The 22,594-nt window shown below is 44.3% G+C and overlaps 1 protein-coding gene across 1 annotated transcript in view; it reads left to right on the top strand.

The window, feature by feature from the left end:
- Positions 1-22,594, top strand: part of MMP2 (matrix metallopeptidase 2) — an 876,267-nt gene that overhangs the window by 471,421 nt on the left and 382,252 nt on the right. The window lies entirely within an intron of this gene.

Raw genomic sequence — 22,594 nt, 5'->3', positions numbered from 1 at the left:
ACTTTGGTGAGGGCATGGTCTTCCTGTAAGATTGGCCAGTACTTTTTTACTATGTGCTCAAAGTCTTTATATTGGGAATTGAAGCCGGTAATAAATGCCACATCAGTTTTGTTCTTTTTGTTCTTTTTATTAAGTGACAACATATTGTTCCTGTCCATATTCAGCACTTCATCTTTTAATTTCGCTAAATGTGCCTCTTTATACCCTTTTTCTTTGAACCGGTCGACAATTATGTCAGCTTGTGCTTGAAATTCAGTAACAGAACTGCAATTCCTCCGGAGTCGCATCAGTTGTCCTTTTGGTATATTAGCTTTCCACCTAGGATGGTGGCAGCTAGTAGATGGAATATATCCATTGTGATCCGTGGTTTTGAAGTGGGTTCTTGTGTGTAATTTTGAGCCCTCCTTGTAGATCTGTAGATCAAGATAGTCTATGCATTCTGTACTGCATTTACCAGTAAAGGTGAGGCCAAATATGTTGGTATTCAGATTAGATAGAAATGCCTGGAAAGTGTCGATCGTGCCGTCCCAGAGGATAATAAGGTCGTCAATATATCGCCTATACAGTTTGATCTGTGGGATATTACGACTGTAAACATACTCTTCCTCCCAGCTGTCCATCAGTAGGTTGGCAACGCTGGGGGCATAACGGGCCCCCATCGCTACCCCCCTAGTTTGGACATAGTAGTGGTTTCCGGTACCAAAAATAATTGCACTCCATGGCCATCTTAAGTCCTTCAACAATAAAGTTAATCTGTGCTTGTTTTAGATTGGTGTTTTGATGTAGAGCTTTTTCTACCCCCATGACACCATCCTCCTGGGATATGCTGGTGTAAAGAGAGTTAACATCAATGGTAGCCAGGAGTAGATGTTCCGCACCGTCAACCTGTTGTAATTCGTTGATCAGTTGTAGGCTGTCACGAAGGTGGAATCTTCCCAACTTAACAATAGGTTGCAGATAGGTGTCGAGGTACTCTCCTAGATGAGAGAAAATGGAATTAATACCACTTATTATAGGTCTGCCTGGAGGTTTTTCAAGTCTCTTATGTATCTTGGGAGTGTAATATAGCACCGGTGTTTTCGTAGAATTCGACACTAAATACTCAGCTTCATTTTTATTCAGTATCCCTAAGGTCTTCCCCTTTTTTACGAATTTCTCGAGTAATTTGTTAAACCGTATTTTAGGGTTCCCCTTCAGCTTCTTATACGTATTTTCAACTTTGAGCAAATTTTCCATCTCCTCTTCATAATCCCTTTTGTTAAGGATAACGAGGCCACCCCCCTTGTCAGCCGGTCTAATAATGACTTTGTTTTTCTTACCGATTTCCTTAATTGTTTTCCACACATCTCTATTTTTGTTTTTAAATTTACGCTGCAATTTCCTAAGGTCACATTCCACCATTTTCTTAAAAGCCCCTATACACTGATTCCCTGGTGTATTTGGGTTGAATGTGGAATTATTCCTTAAGTTAGCTTGAGTGTATTCAGATGTTTCCATTGGGCTTTCATCTTGATTGGTCAAGAAGAATTTTCGTAGATTAAATTTTCTGAGAAATTTCTGGAGGTCTATATAGACCTCAAATTGATCTAGCGCCTTTTCTGGGGAATATTTGAGGCCCAAGTCTAAAATATGTAACTCTTCCTTAGTTAGTTGAATGTCACTAAGATTAAATATGCCTTTGCCTAATAGTGCCTTGGGCGTTTTCTTCTGCCCTCCCCTGCACCCTCTGGTGCGTTTTCTCTTTGGGTGTGTTCCATTTCTCTGTCCTGATTGCGTGATCTGTTGTCCCATGGACTGGGGTAGGTTCCCTGTCCTTGATGTACTTGGTTCCTTGGGTTTTCTCCTCTCCCTTGTGGTCTTCCATGGGTAGCCCCTCGGTTGCCATTCGTCCCTCTCCATCCTGGATTTCCGTAACCCGTTCTCGGTCTCCATCTTCCTGGTGGACGGGTGTTGGGGCCTCCTCTGTGAAAATCCTCATAGTCCCCTCCATTTCTACCATGATTGTAGTGTGGATTGGTGGGGTAGTGGTCTCTTCCTGAGGAGTGCCTGTTACGGCTATATGACCTCCTTCTGGGTGGATTGGGGCTCCTATAGTATTCATTATCTTGATATCTAACCCTTCTGTTCTCGGGTCTCCCTTGTTGCCATCTTGGCATATGAGGGGTGTTTTGTCCGTGTTGTTCAGGTCCATTGGTTGTTGTATAGATGATCGGGTGCCTGGGGGTGGCTTCCCCATCATTAGCTATAAGTATGAGTTCACTCTCATCAGTTATAGTATCATCAAGCCCTTCTGTCGGGTCTTCCATAGAAGCTTGCCATTTATATACTTGCATATTTTTATAGTCAAGTACATCCCTCTTAAATTTCTTTTGCTTCTTGCTATGGATGTCACTGTCATATTTTTTAATCAGATCCTGCAATTCTTTGGTTTTGTCTTTATAGTCTTGCTGGCTTGCAAATGGTGTTAAAAGATTTTGTATTTCTGTAATACTTTTTTCTATTGTTTTTAATTTGAACTTCCTTCTTTTAACAATTTTATGTAGGAGTTCGTTTTCACATGTATTAAAAAAACAATACAATTCGTTCATAAGCTCAGCGTCCTCAACGTTGTCATTCGGGTGTATATCCCATCGTAACCTCCTGGGGGTAATTTTTTCTTTTATATATGTTTCCAGGGTGGCTATGTCCCACCATACTCTCAATTGCTTTTCCATTATATGCCTTAGTTGTTTGACCAACCCTTGCATATCCTGTCTGTTAATAATTTCTTCCTGGCTAAAAATGCCCCCAACGTCTATATTTCTACTGCTCATATAGCCAAACAGTTCCATAGCTGCAGTAAAACACACCGGTAGGTGTGAAACAAAAAATAAAGTAGAATGACCGCGCTTAGGAAACGCTAAATGGAAATATGTAGCAGTGTTAATAAGAACCAAACATAAAGTATATAATCCAATATAGGAAAAAGTGAAAGACTGCAGCCCCCCCAAAAATGTGATCCCCTAAAGGATACAGAGAATAATAGCAGTGGTGTGGGGGTAGTGGCGCTGTCTAAATGAAGGCTGATAATACCCAGAAGTTGGTATGTACCGGACTATATTAGCCTCAAAATGGTGTATGACTAGTGGGTCTAAAATATAGTGCCTCCTTAGGTTAGTAAGTGGTGTACCAGTGGTAGAGTGAATATGATAACTACCATGAGTGTTGCTATAACCACATGCAGTACATAACGTAAATTAGTGCAAAAAATACAGATAAATATAAATGTGACCAACGTTGAGTAAAAATAATATGAAGTAGTAGCAAACAGCACTAATGCTGGAACTAAAAAGTGTCCAAAAAAATATATATCCAAAAAATATAAAAATATTAGTTATTAATCCATAAAAAACAACAGTCCATATGTATGAACCAATGTGAAAAAGTAAATAAAGTGACATCAGTCCATAAAGGTGTATCAAAGGTGATAATTGGTGACCATGTGACTTTCCAGGCAGGTAGGTGATCACAGTATGCGATAGTGCAGTTATGCGCAGTGGGTCCGGTGCTCCCCCTCCTGGGTCCCTACTCACCAGAGGCACTCACCCCATGCAGGGGTAAAGTGCATAAAACGTGGATGATGTCCAGGCGACTCAGGTCCTCGCTCTCCTTATGGATCCTATAGTCCAGCTGGTGCCAAAGGACGTGACTTATGTCATTGAGTGTCCGTGCCACTTGCAATACGTGGGTAGAACCACGCGACCCTTGAAGATAAGAATCCGGGAACACATCAATAGGATCAAAGCAGGTTTCCCCAAACACCATCTCTCACGCCATTTTAAAGAATTCCACCAGCAAGACCCCACTGGCCTGATTTTTTATGGCATTGATACAATAAAAGATAACTGAAGGGGAGGAAATAAGATCATTGCCATATCCCAAAACGAGACCAGTTGGATATACCGCCTGGGCTCGCTTGCACCCCATGGGTTGAACAAGGACATTGACCTTAACTGCTTCCTTGCAAACCCGTAGTTGAAGGGTACTTCAGATCACCTGCTCAGGGCACACAGGGATATACAGTGCTCCCTAACTTATGGGGGACTATTAGATATAAATACAGATATCATTCCACCTAGAGTCCCATCCTTTGCTTGCCACTTCTCGGGGTATGCTGCCTGGGAGGCCCCGCTTTCTATATATATATAATTTTTTTATTGTCTTGTCCAGTTTTTGCGTCTCCCCAGGGTGATGCATTGCCTATGTTTAATGCCTATTGTCCACTCATCCATATTTATTCTATGACGCTAGTGTCGTGTACCCCAGCACTCATGTGTCTTGTACTCCACCATCTGATCCCATTTTCTATAAGACATGGGTTATGCTATCCATTCTGTCCCCTTATGCCTTAATATAAGGTATATTACTGCCCCCACTTGCCCCCTCACCTGCTGCTTAGTTGAGGTGTATTGCATATTGCAGCCTTGGGGTGGTCACCCTGTGAGGGGTTATACTATTGCATTATGTATTCTGAAATGTATGCTCTCTTTTTAATTTGCATTTTTACACATGCATTATGCCATATACATGAGGTTACCCCTATATCGGGCTTACTTACTGATCACAGGGTTCAAATGCATTAACACATTTGGTTTAGTTGGTTTATCATTATTCATCTTTAATCCATCCATGCTGTTCTGTTCTGTTTTAACATATGCATCTTAGTTCTGACTGTACTCCACACTAGTATCGCAAATGAGAGCAGCTCGCGAACCCTGTGCCCATATAACCTGTATAGTCAAACTTAGATGTTACCGCATGTAATGTTGTGTCATTTCCGTTTAAGCCAATGCCCACCATGGAAACTATATCTACCCAGGGACATCTGCCGATATGATTCGATTGCACGGGATTTCCCCATCGAAAATATGATTAGATACCGCCGCTAAGTGGGAGGGTCCTTCCATGGTGACGCTGGCTATATTAACCATCAGTAGCGGTATGCGTGTACCCGCTTCAGAAGACGTAAGAGAACGAAACGTGCGTAAAGCGGATACACGCACGCCCGCACGCACTTCCTGGATCAACCAGCTGATTACCTGGTGGAACGCACGCCGTTCCCATGCTGGCGCTGATCTTTGTTTTTGGACTCGGTGCTGTGCAGGGAAGCTTGTTACCATACAGATAACTGTCTGCTTGTTTTTATAAGCATTTTATCTGGCCCCAGTTTTATTTTATTTTATCTTATTTTATGTTCACATATTTTTGTATATACTGTTCCAGTATAAGCCTACGGCTGTACTAATAAATTATACTCCCTGAAACTTGAACCTACTACCCTATGAGACCCTTTTTTTCCCTTTGGAGGAATTTGGTTACCTAGGACCTTTGGCACCAGCTGGACTATAGGATCCATAAGGAGAGCGAGGACCTGAGTCGCCTGGACATCATCCACGTTTTATGCACTTTACCCCTGCAGGGGTGAGTTCCTCTGGTGAGTAGGGACCCAGGAGGGGGAGCACCGGACCCACTGCGCATAACTGCACTATCGCATACTGTGATCACCTACCTGCCTGGAAAGTCACATGGTCACCAATTATCACCTTTGATACACCTTTATGGACTGCTGTCACTTTATTTACTTTTTCACATTGGTTCATACATATGGACTGTTGTTTTTTATGGATTAATAACTAATATTTTTATATTTTTTGGATATATATTTTTTTGGACACTTTTTAGTTCCAGCATTAGTGCTGTTTGCTACTACTTCATATTATTTTTACTCAACGTTGGTCACATTTATATTTATCTGTATTTTTTGCACTAATTTACGTTATGTACTGCATGTGGTTATAGCAACACTCATGGTAGTTATCATATTCACTCTACCACTGGTACACCACTTACTAACCTAAGGAGGCACTATATTTTAGACCCACTAGTCATACACCATTTTGAGGCTAATATAGTCCGGTACATACCAACTTCTGGGTATTATCAGCCTTCATTTAGACAGCGCCACTACCCCCACACCACTGCTATTATTCTCTGTATCCTTTAGGGGATCACATTTTTGGGGGGGCTGCAGTCTTTCACTTTTTCCTATATTGGATTATATACTTTATGTTTGGTTCTTATTAACACTGCTACATATTTCCATTTAGCGTTTCCTAAGCGCGGTCATTCTACTTTATTCCTTGGAACCAGCCCTTAAGGTTCCGCTGCAGACGATGTGCCCACTCCACGTATGTTATGTTGGTTTGTTTCCGGGGATTCTCAAAACGTAATCCGGCTGGCTTCAGGTGTAATGGCAAATTGGGCTAGCAGAGCTTCTTTTACCCAGTCATAGTCTTTAGCGTCCTCGTCCTCCATGGCCAAATATGCATCTGCCACTCTGCCAGTTAAATTACTCGCCAGTAAGGCGACCCAATCTTGGGAAAGTACCTTATGTATCTGGCATAGTCTCTCAAAGTCCTGCAGGAACGCTTCAATTTCCTCCTCTCCTTCCTTAAATAGTTTGAACGCCCGAAAGGCGTACCTGTGTGTCCTGCTCCATGCTGTCGGTGGCCATGTTTGGTGTGTCCATGCTGTATTTCTTTACTTGCACAATGTATAAAGCTGCATAAGAGATTCAGCTTACCTGTGAGTCCTGCTCCATGCTATCGGCGGCCATGTTTGGTGTGTCAATGCTGTATTTCTTTACTTGCACAAGGTATAAAGCTGCATAAGAGATTCTGCTACCTGTGTGTCCTGCTCCATGCGGTCGGCAGCCATGTTTGGTGTGTCCATGCTGTATTTCTTTACTTGCACAATGTATAAAGCTGTGAATAATTAATTGTGAGACCCTAATGTTTAAACATGGGTATAAAATAAATGAATACACAAAAAGGTGGCCTGAATATACAGGCAATCAAGGACCCGTACTAAATAGTGAATAAATGTTAATGATAACAAAGTCCAAATGTGTCAAGTAGAAAACAATGAATATATTAAAGTCCAAAAGATAAATTCTCCAGTGTGAAATGGTGAATCGCTAATAGTAAACTCAAGATGTGACATCAAAAGAAATCCATGTGATCTGTCCAACAGAAAAAAACACCCGAGTGACTTACTGTTGTAGTCTGCTTACCGGAACAAATGACCACGACAGCGGTCAATATCGGCACAGGATTTATTTAAAGTCTCCCAGCAAGACTAGGGGGAATCCGGTTCCTAGGTCCTGGATATGGCTTTCACATATGTCTCAGAAGGGAGAGAAAATAGAAAATCCCCATAGTGTAAAATTGCTAAAAAAGGGTATTTTATTAAAAAGTAATGCACTTACAGAACTGTCGACAATGTGCACATTGAAATAGACATCCGCCTGTGTGTGCGAGTGATCTCGGCGTCTTCTCGTGTCCTCCCGCTGTCTCTGCTTACTGTGTAGGAGACATGATGGCGTCGGGACGCAGGCCACACCTACGCATTTCATCACAAGATGACGTCGTCGGGGATTGGCTGAGCAGCCAATCCCCGACGACGTCATCTTGTGACGAAACGCGTAGGTGTAGCCTGCGTCCCGACGCCATCACGTCTCCTACACAGTAAGCAGAGACAGCGGGAGGACACGAGAAGATGCCGAGATCACTCGCACACACAGGCGGATGTCTATTTCAATGCGCACATTGTCGACAATTCTGTAAGTGCATTACTTTAAAAAAAAAAAAAAAAAACCTTTTTTAGCAATTTTACACTATGGGGATCTTCTATTTTCTCTCCCTTCTGAGACATATGTGAAAGCCATATCCAGGACCTAGGAACCGGATTCCCCCTAGTCTTGCTGGGAGACTTTAAATAAATCCTGTGCCCATATTGACCGCTGTCGTGGTCATTTGTTCCGGTAAGCAGACTACAACACTAAGTCACTCGGGTGTTTTATCTGGTGGACAGATCACATGGATTTCTTTTGATGTCACATCTTGAGTTTATTATTAGCATTTCACACTGGAGAATTTATCTTTTGGACTTTTTTAATATGTTAATTGTTTTCTACTTGACACCTTTGGACTTATCATTAACATTTATTCACTATTTAGTACGGGTCCTTGATTGCCTGTATATTCAGGCCACCTTTTTGTGTATTCATTTATTTTATACCCATGTTTAAACATTAGGGTCTCACAATTAATTATTCACAGGTTTTTGCACTGTACCTCTTCTTTTTAATTTCTCTTTTAATTTGTATCTACAATTTTCTGGTACTTGGCAGCACTTACACATTTTTTTTTTCTGCGCAGTGTTTTTTTTCTTATAAGAAATGTATTTTCTTTGAAAAAGTTTTTTCAATGTATAAAGCTGCATAAGAGATTCTGCTTACCTGTGTGTCCTGCTCCATGCTGTCGGTGGCAATGTTTAGTGTGTACATGCTGTATTTCTTTACTTGCACAGTGTATAAAGCTGCATAAGAGATTCTGCTACCTGTGTGTCCTGCTCCATGCTGTCGGCGGCCATGTTTGGTGTGCCCATGCTGTATTTTTTTTACTTGCACTGGCAGCCATGTCCTTGTAGCCGCATCTGTATTGGCCTCTAGCGATGCTCGGCGGCCATTCTCTTGGTGATTTCTGCTGATGTGTACTGACTGCTGCATTACTCTGCTGCACTGTGGTTTTCCGCCCTGTTGGCCTCTAGTTTCAGATCGGCAGCCATTTTACCATGGATCAGACCATCTTAAAACGGCAGATGAACAGATACACTCTGCTGACTGATCAGTCTGAAAGATTGACAAAAATAGCAGCCCCACAAACAGCCTTCGATCCCAGCTTTTGGAGAGCACAAATCGACAGAAACACACTGCAGGAAGCAGCTCTGCTAGCTAAACCATCTACACGGTTCCTGGGTGGTGAGTCCTCTGGGGGGGAACCACTTGTCTCTGCTGCAGCCAGGAGGGGAGTCCCTGTGTCAGGTGTCTGGACAGCATGGCGTCGCACCACAGTGCGAGATACTCAAAAAATAGAGGGGTCTGCAGAAGCAGCAGATGCGCCAGTCCCTTTTGGGTTCCGTAAGGCAACCCGCACTGCTAAAGTGTCTCCGTGTATGTCTTATTTAGACAAACTTTTATACAAGGAGTGGGATAAACCACAGAAGGTTTTTTCAGTTCCTAAAGATCTAGCGGTGCGTTTTCCTCTTGAAGAGAGTTTCTTGAAAAGATGGACCTCGCCCCCGATAGTGGACCCTCCGGTGTCCAGATTAAACAAGCTAACCACCATACCAGTGGAGGGGGCTCCCACCTTCAAAGACCCTGCAGACGAGAAGGATGAGGCGATCACCCGCAACCTGTACATGGTAGTGGGTTTGGCTGTATGCCCAACCATAGTTGGGGCCCTGGTGTCTCAGACACTCACGGAATGTTCAAAGATGCTGCTCAATGGGTTACAAGCACGTCAGGCTTCCTCAAACAAGGTAGCCCTAGCTGACCAACTAGTACAAGGCCTAAAAGTCATTTGTGAATCAGCCTTGGGCACTAGTCCTCTGCTGGCCAGAGCTTCAAGTCAGGCGGTGGTGTTACGCCGTCTACTTTGGTTAAAGATTTGGCCTGCCGACCTATCTTCCAAGAAAGCCCTGATGGACTTGCCCTTTAAGGGCGACAGACTTTTTGGAACTTCCCTGCATGACATAATTAAAGATGCTACAGGAGGTAAGAGCACATTGCTTCCACAGTCCATAGGCAAGAGCCCTTCTTTACCGCACACAAGCGTTTTTTTTTGTTCGCCCAGTACGGCGGGTAAAAGACCACAGGCCGATAAAGCGCTTGCTCAGGGACAGAGACGTCCCTGGTTTCGCAAACCCAACAAACCTGCAGACAAGCTACGTCCGCATGAAAGTTTGCCCCCACCCATCTTGCGGATGGGGGGCGTCTTCGCGAATTCTCGACCCGGTGGACATCTTAGGTCCCCGACCGGTGGGTTTGCGAAGTAGTGTCTTCAGAGTACAAGATTGAATTCTATCTTGCCCACCAAACAGATTTTTTCCCTCCAACCTCCAGCTACAACCGACGCGTCGGGAAGCCCTATTTGGGGCAGTTTAAGACCTTCAAAATTGCGAGGTGCTTATTCCTGTCCCAGTTTCTGGAACGGTTTCAAGGGTTTTACTCCAATCTGTTCATAGTACCAAAGAAGGAGGGCGTTCGCCCAATTCTGGACCTTAGGGCCCTCAATTGCTTCGTGAAGGTACAAAGATTTCGGATGGAATCGGTTCACTGCCGGGGGACTTTCTGGCATCCTTGGACATCAGGGATGCCTAGTTACATGTCCCCATATGCACAAAGCATCAGAGATATCTGCGTTTTGCGGTCGGGGAAGACCACTATAAATTGTGTCTCTCCCCTTTGGCCAGACATCAGCACCAAGGGTGTTCACCAAGGTGCTTGCCCCAATTCTCGCCCTACTAAGACAACGTGGCATCGCTATCGTAGGCTACTTGGATGACCTGCTTCCGAGGGCCGCTTCAGCCTCAGAATTAGAGGTGAGCATGTCTATAACCTGTCAGACCCTCAGACACTTTGGGTGGCTACTGAACATTCAGAAGTCAGTAATGGTACCAACTCAACGCCTCTGGACTCCTCAGAGGCAAAGGTTTTCTTCCCTGTGGAAAAGTTGTAGACCCTTCGAGCTGCGGTGTGGCAGTTGACATCCCAGAAATGGTCGTCACTCCACCTTTGAATGCGAGTCCTGGGCCTCATGGTTGCCTCCTTTGAGGTGGTACCATATGCACAATCTCACACGCGAGTGCTACAGAAGGAAATTATGTCCAGATGGGACAAGTGCCCATCATCCCTGGATTATCAAATCCGGGTGAGCCACCTGGTCATGGCCTCCCTAGTTTTGTGGCTGACCTCACCGGCACTTCTGTCCGGGAAGTCGTTCCTTCCTTATCACTGGACAGTCATCACGACAGACGCCAGCCTTACTGGTTGGGGAGGAGTCTGGGGGGTTCAGTCGACCCAGGGTCGCTGGTCTCCAGAGGATTCCAATTTGCCAATCAATGTCCTGAAACTTAGGGCGATAAGGCTGTGCCTCTCCACATAGTCTCAGAGGCTACAAGGGCGTCCAGTCAGGATCCAGTCAGACAATGCCACGGCGGTGGCATATGTCAACCATCAAGGAGGAACAAGAAGCTCGGCTGCAGCGTCAGAAGTCGCTCACATCCTAAGGTGGGCAGAAAGGAGCATACCGGCCCTGTCGGCCATATACATTCCGGGTGTGGAAAACTGGCAGGCGGACTACCTGAGTCGCCAGATGCTGGACCAAGGAGAATGGTCTCTAAACCCGGAGGTGTTTCAGCTCCTTTGCCCAAGATGGGGCACGCCAGACTTAGATGTCCTGGCGTCTCGACTCAATCGGAAGGTATTGAGGTTTGTGGCCAGGTCAAGAGACCCATGGGCAGACGCGACAGATGCGTTAGTGGCGCCGTGGAGTCAGTACCGGCTAATCTATGCCTTCCCTATGCCTTACACACCCGACCCTGGGACACGCTGCTTGATCTACCCATTCAATTGGTCCTAACTTTCTACCTCCATTGCTGGTATCCCTTAACTGGGCTCTCCCAGAATTGTTTTTCTTGGTGGCTCCTTTGGTTGGTCCTCGCCCACTACTAATTAGGTCCCAGGGCACTTAAGTTTTTTGACATTATATACAGTCAATACAGATCCTCATCTTGCTGGGGGCGTTTCCACCATCCACAACCTACGTGAGACTTTGTCTCTACGTGGGGCCTAGGCTCCTCCGAGGAGTGAATCTGTATTCACAGACCCAAATCTCCTGACGAAGCTACCTTTGAGTAGCAAAACTAGTTGAGAGCCTGATCTATATGACCCCCTCCGCCTGATCGTTGCCCGCAAACTAGGGCCCGTTATACCATCTTCATTAGGTGTTGGCTGGTCGTATAATCAATTGTTCTACACTACCATCTCTGTATTTTTAAAACACTGTGTATTTCTCAAGTTATTTATGTTATGTTTATGTTTTAATAAATTGAACTTTTTTACCTCTATCATACTCTATTGATAACTGATTTACCTAAGTACCGACATAGTCCAATAGCCCTTGCCCATTTACTTGGTTTTTCTGGGTCTCTGGGGTCCCAGATAAATCTTACCTCTATTCAAATTACGCCATAAAGGTTTGGGCGTCTCCCTATCATGATGCATTGGACCAGGGCAATGGTGCCTCTTGGGCTTTCTGACATCAAGTGTCTGTTTCCCAGGTGTGTAAGGCGACGACCTGGTCGCCCAGCCACACTTTTCACTAAGTTGATGTGAGTGCATCTTCGGATGCTTCTTCGGCCGCAAAGTTTTGCAGGTGGCTGTTTAGAGTTACAACTCCTCAGTTGAGGAGCTCTGTTTTGTTTTGGGGTGAAGTTTAATTTTATGCTGTTCCCACCCCTCATTTTGACACTGCTTTGGGACGTCCCACGTTGTCAAGATTAAGGCTGTTTCCGTCCATGAACGAAAGAGAAAATAGGATTTTATGCTCACGGTAAAATCTTTTTCTCTGAGTTCATGGACGGACACAGCACCCACCCCTCCTTTTTTAGGTTTGTACTGCTTACTACGAACTGAACTGCTTGGTGCAGGCTGAGGGGACATTGTCAGTAAGACCACACCCTGGGTGGGGCGGTTCAGCTTTGAAGTTGTTAACACTTTTTGCCTAGTCACTCCTAAAGGAAGGCTTTTTCCCAAGTTGTCAAGATCAAGGCTGTGTCCGTCCCTGAACTCAGAGAAAAAGATTTTACGGTGAGCATAAAATCCTATTTTTTTGCATTAGCATTTGAAAAGTGTATTTTTTCCCAAAAACTGCATTTGAAAAAACGCTGCGCAAATACCGTGTGAAATAAAAAAAAAATTGCAAAACCCTACAATTTATTTTCTAGGGCCTCTAAAAATATAATAATAATAATGTTTGGGAGTTCTAACAAATTGTCTAGCAAAGAACTGATTTTCACATGTAACCAAAAAGTTTCAGAAAATGCCTGATCTTCAACTGGTTAAAGGGGACTGCACTGCCAACATCCCAATATGCAAAAAATAAATACAAGAAATTACCCAATGGGACTTTATAGGCAGAGAATACTACTGTATCTACTCAACTCAAAAAGTACCATTTTCAAGGGACAGTGAGGATCAATCAGGTCAACAATATGTTAGTAACATTCAACAATATGACAATATAAATAATAATTGTACATTAGGCTGACACCGAATAACACTTACATTATATACAACATTTATTACCAGGGACCACAGGAGAAGGGGCACCCATCAGCACACCATCCACCCACAAGGACTGCACATGGGGCACTCAAAGGTAAAAGTGTAGAGGGTATTTGGAATAGAAATAGTCAAATGAAAAGTAAAAAATGAAACCAGGCCAACCTTATCAAACAGAGAGAATGACAATCCTCAAAGTATAAGAACAAAAAGGTATGTGAGTAGAAAGGGAAAGAATATTCTCCCCTTTCTACTCACATACCTTTGGCCTTGTACTCACGAGCAGACATGTCCGATGAAACCGGTCCGTGGACCGTTTTCATCGGACATGTCTGCCCAGGGACTTCTGTTCGATGGCTGTACACACCATCGAACAGAAGTCTGCGCGTAAACAATACGCGGGGCGTGTCCGCGGTGTCGCCGCGTTGATGACGCGGTGTCGCCGCGACAATGACGCGGCGACGTGGGCAGGCCTGCCTTTTAAATGCTTCCACGCATGCGTCAAAGTCATTTGACGCATGCGAGGGATGGCGGGCGGCCGGACATGTACGGTAGGTCTGTACAGACGACCGTACATGTCCGGGCGGACAGGTTTCCAGCGGACTGTTTTAAAGCAAGTCCAGGAAACAGTTGTCCGCTGGAAACCTGTCCGATCCGCCCGAAAATGGTCCGCTCGGGCCTACACACGGCCAAACATGTCTGCTGAAACTGGTCCGCGGACCAGCTCCTTCCTCCTCACCACCATCATTTTGTTTAATTTTAACCCTAGAGTATATCCATGTTCTAACCATGGCCATCATACTCTTAGGATTTTCTTTCATGACTCAATGCTGTCTGTTGCTTAAAATATTTTTTTTCCAGCAAGAACTCGTCTATGTGGTCTTTTATTAAACTCTCCAGTATCTTCCTGACTATAGAAGTTAACCCCTTCACGACCAGCTGCGGCAGGTTGGCTCCCCTGGACGAAATTAAGTTTCCTTACATCGAATCGCCTTTTGACCACTAGGGGGCGTGTGTGCTGGGCACCCGCGATCGCTCGTGACAGAGCGAGAACCAGGATCTCTGTGTAACACACAGATCCTGGTTCTCTCAGGGGGGAGGAGACAGATCGTGTGTTCATTCTAAGTATGAACACCGATCTCTCTCTCTCCTCCTAGTCAGTCCCTTCCCCCCACAGTTAGAACACACCTAGGGAACACAGTTAACCCCTTGATCGCCCCCTAGTGTTAACCACTTCCCTGAAAGTGACATTTATACAGTAATCAGTGCATTTTTATAGCACTGATCGATGTATAATTGTCACTGGTCCCAAAAATGTGTCAAAAGTGTCCAATCTGGCCACCGCAAATCGCAGTCCCAATAAAAATCGCTGACCATTACTAGTTAAAAATATAATAATAAAAATGTCATAAATCTATCCCCTATTTTGTAGACATCATAACTTTTGCACAAAACAATCAATATACGCCTATTGCAATTTTTTTTACCAAAAACATTTAGAAGAATACATATCGGCCTAAACTGAGGAAATTTTTTTTTTTTTTAAATTGGAATATACAGGCGGTTTCCGGGTTACAAACAAGATAGGGCTGCATGCAGGGTTTAAATCCCCTAAACGGTACACGTTTAGGAGATATCCATTTTGCCTACAGATAAGTCTTGCCATAGGCAGGCCCAGATTTACGCCCTTTGCTGCCCCAAGGCCGGGTCCTTCAATGCCGCCCCCCCCCCCCCGCCAAAGAAAAAAACTGAAAGTCCCCCAACCCGTGCCCATCATTGCCACCCCACCGTGCCCATTATTGCCGCCTCACCATCATTGCAGCCTCTACTGTGCTCTCATTGCAGCCTCACCATCACTGCCGCCTTACTGTGCCCTCATTGCAGCCTCCCTCACCATCATTGCAACCCCCCTCACCATCATTGCAGCCGCCCTCGCCATCATTACAGCCCCCCTCACCATGATAACTTCCCCCTTACCATCATTACAGCCCCCCTCACTGTCATTACAGCCCCCCTCACCATCATTGCAGCCTTACTGTAACAAATATATGATAGCAAGGTGCCATATTTTAGGATTTATATCACGTGGCTCGGCCCAAATTGAACTTCCCTATATAGTAGGATGGCCAATGAGTATAAAACAAGTGCAATTTGGGTGAGCCAAGATGGATTTCATATAGGAATAGCTTGGCTTCTTATTCGGAATTTCCCATTGAAATGCATGGCTTTCAAGGTGCCATACTTTAGGATTTATATCACTTGGCTCAGGCCAAATTGAAATTCCCTATATAGTAGGATGCCCAATAAATATAAAACAAATGGAATTTGGGTGAGCCAAGAAGGTTTTCATATATTTATTCAGAATTACCCCTTTAACCACTTTAGCCCCGGACCATTTGTCAGCCTAAAGACCAGAGGTGTTTTTACAATTTGGCACTGTGCTGCTTTAACTGGTAATTGCGCGGTCATACAATGTTGTACCCAAACAAAATTTGCATCCTTTTTTTCCCCACAAATAGAGCTTTCTTTTGATGGTATTTGATTGCCTCTGCAATTTTTAATTTTTGCGCTTTAAACGGAAAATACCAAAATTTAGAAAAAAAATGATATTTTCTAGTTTTTGTTATTAGAAAAATCGAACAAACTCAATTTTCTTTAGTAAAAAAAATGTCAATAAGCGTATTTTTATTGGTTTGCGCAAAAGCTATAGCGTCTACAAACTAGGGTACATTTTCTGGAATTTACACAGCTTTTAGTTTAAGACTGCCTATCTCATTTCTTGAGGTGCTAAAATGTTAGGGCAGTACAGAACCCTCCCAAATGACCACATTTTGGAAAGTAGACACCCCAAGGAAATTGCTGAGGGGCATGTTGAGCCCACTGGATATTATTATTTTTTGTACCAAGTGATTGAATAATGACAAAAAATAAATAAACAATTACAAAAAGTTGTAACTAAATGATATATTGCTCACACATGCCATGGTTATATGTGGAATTACACCCCAAAATACATTCTGCTGCTTCTCCTGAGTACGGGTATACCACATGTGTGGGACTTTTTGGGAGCCTAGCCGTATACGGGGCCCCGAAAACCAAGCACCGCCTTCAGGATTTCTAAGGGCATAAATTTTTGATTTCACTCCTCACTACCTATCACAGTTTTGAAGGCCATAAAATGCCCAAATAGCACAACCCCCCCCCCCCAAATGACCCCATTTTGGAAAGTAGACACCCCAAGCTATTTGCTGAGAGGCATGTTGAGTCTATGGAATATTTAATATTTTGCCTTAAGTTGCGGGAACATGTTTTTTTTTTTTGCACAAAGTTGTCACTAAATGATATATTGCTCACACATGCCATGGGCATATGTGGAATTACACCCCAAAATACATTCTGCTGCTTCTCCTGAGTATGGGGATACCACAATGGGGTCATTTGGGGGGGTTTTGTGCCATCTGGGCATTCCATGGCCTCCGAAACTGTGATAGGCATTGAGGAGTGAAATAAAAAATTTACACCCTTAGAAAGCCTGAAGGCGGTGCTTGGTTTTTGGGGTCCCATATGCGGCTAGGCTCTCTCACATGTGGTATCCCCGTACTCAGGAGAAGTAACAAAATGTATTATGGGGTGTAATTCCACATATGCCCATGGCATGTTTAAGCAATATATCATTTAGTGACACTTTTGTGCAAAAAAATTAAAAATAAATAAAAATAATTCTCTTTCCCGCAACTTGTGTCAAAATATAAAATATTCCATGGACTCGACATGCCTCTCAGCAAATAGCTTAGGGTGTCTTCTTTCCAAAATGGGGTAATTTGGGAGGGTTTAGAATTGTCCTGGCATTTTATGCACAACATTTAAAAGCTTATATCACACATCACCCACTCTTCTAACCACTTTGAAGACAAAGTCCTTTCTGACACTTTTTGTTTACATGAAGACATATTTTTTTTTGCAAGAAAATTGCGTTGAACCCCCAAACATTATATATTTTAAAGCAAAGGCCCTACATATTAAAATGGTGGGTGTTGCATTTTTTTGGGCAAAAATACATATTTTTTTATTTTAATGCACTAAAACACACTATATTGCCCAAATGTTTGATGAAATAAAAAAAGATGATCTTAGGCCGAGTACATAGATACCAAACGCGACACGCTTTAAAATTGCGCACAAATGCGCAGTGGCGACAAACCACATACATTTTTAAAAGCCTTTAAAAGCCTCTACAGGTTACCACATTAGATTTACAGAGTAGGTCTACTGCTAAAATTACTGCCCTCAATCTGACCTTCACGGTGATACCTCACATGCATGGTACAATTGCTGTTTACATACGACGCCAGACTGACGCTTGCGTTTGTCTTTGCACGAGAGCAGGGGGGGACAGGGTTTTTTTTTATTATTATTATATATTTTGCTTTTTTAATTTTATTTTAAACTGTTCCTTCCTTTTTTTATTTTTTTTAGAATTTTTATTGTTATCTTAGGGCATGTAAATATCCCCTATGATAGCAATAGTTAGTGACAGGTACTCTTTTTTGAAAACATTGGGGTCTATCAGACTCTAGATCTCTCCTCTGCCCTCAAAGCATCTGACCACACCAAGATCGGTGTGATAAAATGTTTTCCCACTTTCCCAATGGCGCTGATTATATCCGAGGGGGGCATTCCCTCCCACTGCTTGTAAAAGCAGTCTAGAGGCTAATTGACCGCTAGGATTGCTTTTACATTAAAGCCGACTGCTGGCTGAAAAGAAAGATACCAAGATAATACCTAAACCCGCAGGCATCATTCTGGTATAACCATTCAAGGTCCAGCAACATACCATACGTTGATGGTTCTTGTTGGACATGTATTGTAATCTTTTTTTTTTTTTTCTTGCAGCCTGTTGCCTAAACAAAAAAAAGAGATTGATCGGTGGGTATGCCCACCATTACAATACCTCCCTTCATCCACCCACTTCTAATGATGGGCATACATGCACCATTTATATATGCCAAAGCATGGGGGCATCCTCCCGCAAAAAAGTTATGCCGCTCACATTCGGTCTGACTTTTCCACGGGCAAGCTTCCGTCAGAGTTTCGACTGTATGTACGCGGCATTAGGAGCAAAATCGTTCCTCCGCCCCTAATGCCCCCATGCTTCGGCATATATGCTCTTTTTTTAACTGTAGTGGTGAAATCACCTCCTACAGCATTGGAGTCGCGGCTTTATGTATCGTGGGAGCAAACGCTGTTGCTGTCACGCTAAATAAATCCACGCTGCAACCGAAAGGCGTTTTTTTTACAGCAAATGATGGTTAACATTAAAAAAAGTAACATTACATTTTAACAGTAAGACCTTACCATACCATACCTGCAAAGCAAATACCAAAAAAAAACAGTAAAAAATAAAAAAAAATTTAACGCAACCTGTGCCTAAAAAATATATATGCCGAAGCATGGGGGCATCCTCTTGCAAAAAAAGTTATGCTGCGTACACACGGTCAAACTTTTCCACAGGCAAGCCTCCGTCGGAATTTCGACCGTATGTATGCGGCATTAGGAGCAAAATCGCTCCTCTGCCCCTAATGCCCCCATGCTTCGGCATATATGCTCTTTTTTTTAACTGTGGTGGTGAAATCACCTCCTACAGCGTTGGAGTCGCGGGTTTATGTATCGTGGGAGCAAATGCTGTTGCTGTCACGCTTAATAAATCCGCGCTGCAACTGAATGGCGTACAGTACCTGCTAAGCAAATGATGGTTAACATTAAAACAAACATTACAGTATAACATACCATACCTGCAAAGCAAATACAATAAAACATTGTAAAAATAGAGAGAACAATAGATATAGAACAATAGTGAGTGGACAGTAGAGAGTGAACATAAGAGAGAACAATAAAGAGAGAGGAGAAAAATACAACCACAACTATTTTTTTATTTTTTATTTTATATTTTTTCTGTGTTAGTGTGCCTAGGACTGTGTGGTGCTGTACCCTACGCTAAAACTCAACTAGTGTGTGGTAGCGTTTGAAACATACACCAATGCAGAGACCAGGTTGGTCAGGACAGGAGGGACAATAAAAGCGGGTGTCACGCTTAAATTCGCGTTTGCTGCAGACACGACATCTTCTTTGGCGGTTTCTTTGGGTAGGGGTACCAGGGAGGACAAAAGGAAAATGCCTCTCATACAGCCGGCTCACTGCAATTGCGTTGGGAAGGTGGGGCATAGCACCGTCTGGAAACAGAAGGGCTGCAATGATCTCTTCCTGGAATTTTAGGAAGGATCCAGTCCGTCCTGAAGCTCTGTATAGCACATGAGTGTTCAGCAAAGCCAATTGAAACAAATAAACAGACACTTTTTGTACCAGCGTCTGGCCTTACGGGCAATTAGGTACAGTGCCAACAACTGGTCATTGAGGTCCACCCCTCCCATGTTAAGGTTGTACTCGTGGATACAGAGGGGTTTCTCCACAACACCAGTCGCCGTAGGAATTTGGACTGCCGTGTCTGCGTGAAGCGTGGACAGAACGAAAACATTCCGTGAATCCCTCCACTTCACTGCTAACAAATTATTACACTGTAAGCAGGCTCTCTCCCCAGATCCTGACCCCCCCTGTGTGAAATGGTAATGGGGTACACTGTACCTCTACCATTTCACGAAGGAAGTGTAAAGTCTTGTAAAAAATCCCGGACCTCCTCTCACCGCTGGGCACAGTCCAGCGAATGAGCGGCTGAAGCTGTGACATTTCTTATATAGAGGAGGCAGAGCCACCCGTCACGTGACCCCGCCCCCTCTGACGTACCCTCTGCTACGTCACTGGGTAAGCCCGAGAAGAGGAAAGGGGGGGATCAGGATCTGGGGGTCCCCTTTGTTAAAGGGGTCTTCCAGATTCTGATAAACCCCCCGCCCGCATACCCCACAACCACAGGGCAAAGGTTGTGGGGATGAGACCCTTGTCCCCATCAACATGGGGACATCCTCCCCATGTTGAGGGCATGTGGCCTGGTGCGGTTCAGGAGAGGGGGGGGCCGCACTCTGTCCCCCCCTCTTTTCTGCGGCCGGCCAGGTCAACGTGCTCGGATAACGGGTCTGGTTATGGATATTTAGGGGGAACCGCAGGTCATTTTTGTTTTAAATTGATGGCGGGGTTCCCCTGAATATCCATACCAGACCTGAAGGGTCTGGTTATGGATATTTAGGGGGAACCGCACGTCATTTTTGTTTTAAATTGACGGCGGGGTTCCCCTGAATATCCATACCAGACCTAAAGGGTCTGGTTATTGAATTTGCGTGGACCTCCGCACATTTTTTTTTCTAAAAGTCCATGTCCCATTGACTACAATGGAGTTCGGGTTCGGGTTCCCGAACCCAAACTTTTTTTTAAAAGTTCGGGTTCGAACCCGAACATCCAGGTGTCCGCTCAACTCTAATCTTCGGTGAAAAACAGCAAATAAAAATCCAGTGGCGTAAAATCAACTGTTTCCACCTGAATTCTGGGTTGGCCAGTGAATGGGGGAAGTACGGGTGCTGCAGAAGTGGTGGGCACCAAATCAGGATTGACGAATGCAGCAGGGAGGGCACTATGGGGATGACAGGCCTGTCTTTGTCGTCTTCTTCTTGGTGGCAGCGGGACACTACTTGTGCTTGCCACCTCGCCAGCTTGAACTGCACTTATGGGACTCGCCACGTCACCATGTGATACTGCAGTGCTGGATATACGACCAGGATGTACTAAGCCGCTGGTGCTTGCCAGTTCACCAGAAGGAATAGCGGCGCTAGTACTTCTCTGCTCCATACGAGAGCCCTGCGGTTCTTGCACCTCAGCGACAGCAGAAGATGAGGGTCTGGTACGCCTGACCCTAGCAGGGACCACAACTCCGTCGTCAGAGCTATCTGTCAGGGAGCCACTGTCGTCTATAGGATCGTATTCTGAGCTAGAATTTGACAGATGCGTGACCTCCTCCTCACTATCTGTCAGGCTCAGAAACAAGTAGGCCTCTTCACTACTGTACCTTCGATTTGCCATTTTGAGCTCTAAATTTAGGGGTACAGTAGTAAGATTCACAGGTAAAAAAGCACCTGACCTGAAACTGTTAGCGATCGCAGAGATCAGGCCTGACTCTGCAAACACTGCAGTTATGTGTTTTTGTGTTTTGTGACAGTGATTGATTGATTGATCGATACTGCACTTGTGTGGGCTGGGCGAAGGGGCTAAACGTTGGTGCTAGCAGGTATCTGGGCTGATCCCGCTAACAATGCGTTTTTGGGAACCCTAAATTGCAGGGGACGCTAGTATAGATCAGATCAGGTATCGATCCGTTCAGATACTATACCACTAAGGGAGGCGTAAGGTGCGTGCGAGGGTGTTAGCGCTACTGGCACTAATCTGACGCTGCCTGGGGCGACGCAGACCCTATCTGGCGCTAAAACCAAACTTTGATCACCCGCCGGGCAATCAGGGGGTTAAACCTTTATTGGGAAATATATGGCGGTGCCTTGACGCTATAAAAAATAAACTAGCTAAACTGCGTCACCCGTGACACTTATACTGTGATCACTGGTGACAGGGGGTAATCAAGGGGTTAAACCTTTATTGGGGGGGTTAGGGGGGGTCCCTAGACTTATTAGGGCTTAAGACTAATTACCCTAAAAATGATTTTAAAAAATCTGATCGCTGTACTGGGTGACACAGTGACAGGCAGTGAAGAGATTAATTTGGGGGGTGATCGGGGGGTTAAATGTGTGCCTATGTGACCTGGTGTCAGTGTACTGTTGTGTAACTCACGTTTAGATGCTCTCTCCCTCTCGTTCTGGAACTAAAAGACCGACACGAGGGAGAGAGCAGCACTTCCCTTGTCAATGTTTACAAATACAGAGACAGGGGAAGACAACCATTGGCTGAGAGTGATCACCAGGTCCAGGCCAGATTTTATTGGCCTGGACCTGGAGATTGATCAGTTCCAAAGCGAATCTGATCGTCGTGAGTGGCGGGGAGGCGCGCGCGCGCCCCCTAGCCGTTCACGCGCCCGACGTTATACTACGGGCTCTCGCACAGGAGTGTTGACCTGCCGCCGTAAAACGACGGCGGCTGGTCGGCAACTAGTTAAATACATTTAGAGATAAAGAATTGTTGTTAAAGTTCACAATTTTATTATAAACATTGCAGATGATTGTTTAGTAAATAATCACTTTTGTGAATAAAGATCCAACCTGAATAAGAAGCTGGCAGAATAAGGAGCCAACTTCTGCATGCGAATAAGAAGCTAACTCAACTGCACTAATTTTCTTAGTAAGGCTGGGTTCACATTAGTGTGAATTGGATGTGGGTTCCAATTCACAATGGCAAGAGATTGTGACTGGCTCTCTATGGAGG

Source organism: Rana temporaria, chromosome 11 (genome assembly GCF_905171775.1).
Source record: "Rana temporaria chromosome 11, aRanTem1.1, whole genome shotgun sequence".
In the NCBI taxonomy this organism is placed as follows: Eukaryota; Metazoa; Chordata; class Amphibia; order Anura; family Ranidae; genus Rana; species Rana temporaria.
This window is presented reverse-complemented; position numbering and strand designations above follow the sequence as displayed.